The following is a 921-nucleotide window of genomic DNA, read 5'->3' as shown; positions in this document are numbered from 1 at the left end:
GACAATACATAAGGGCGATGTTAATTTTGGCGTAATCCAATGGTGAATAATCAATCATTTATGCATGCGTTTTCCTTCGCAAAGCCATGATGTATGCGTAAACCATGGAAACGCCAAATGCGCACACACCTAGATTATAATAGGGCTAAACTGGGCAAGAGTGGGGTGGCGAGGGGTCATCTGTTGCTCTGCATGCAGTCAACAGAGTGCTCGGTGGACCTTTAAGCCATCTTGTATGAACGAGAGGCCATCCATTCTTCCAGTGTGTGCGTAAATTGCGCATTGCTGATCTAGTTTTGGTGTACAAACTTCGTTGCTTTTATGTTTTGACGCCGTCGGCAAAAAAACGTTTATCAGTGTATGTCCCACAACATGAATCATTTTAATTGTAGGCAATATTTACATGATAACAGTCTAACTGCCACTCATAACACAACTATTTTCTATCTCAGTTTTCGTGATTCATTAGAAATGAAATGCGAAGCAGGAAAAAAAAACAAAATTGTAAAACATTAATTTATTTCAATATCAAAATATAAGTGGTCCAGCTGCACTAAAATGTGAATTGCAGATCAAATTCTGACTGTTTTGTTTGTCCCTCTTTTAGTAAATAAGTTGATTGATCTGTAAAAAGCATTGATTTACAGGCTTAACATTAATTCCTTCAAAGAGAAGGAGTTTCAAGTGTAGTTTATTTTGCACAACACAGCTGGGTATCACATTTACAGCTGTGAGGACTTGCACCAATGGAGGATAGATGGAAGTGGATACATGGTTGCTTTTCACTTTTCACTCACTAGGAAATTCATTTGACTTATTTTAAGTCACAAGAGCTAATCTCTTTATCATAAGTTCTGAAATGATCTAATAATTGTCACAGACATAGACAACCCACAAATCACAGCCACATCTGCCATTAAC

The sequence above is a fragment of the Anoplopoma fimbria genome, chromosome 19, assembly GCF_027596085.1.
Source record: "Anoplopoma fimbria isolate UVic2021 breed Golden Eagle Sablefish chromosome 19, Afim_UVic_2022, whole genome shotgun sequence".
Taxonomy (NCBI): domain Eukaryota; kingdom Metazoa; phylum Chordata; class Actinopteri; order Perciformes; family Anoplopomatidae; genus Anoplopoma; species Anoplopoma fimbria.
Note: the sequence above shows the minus strand (reverse complement) of the source record.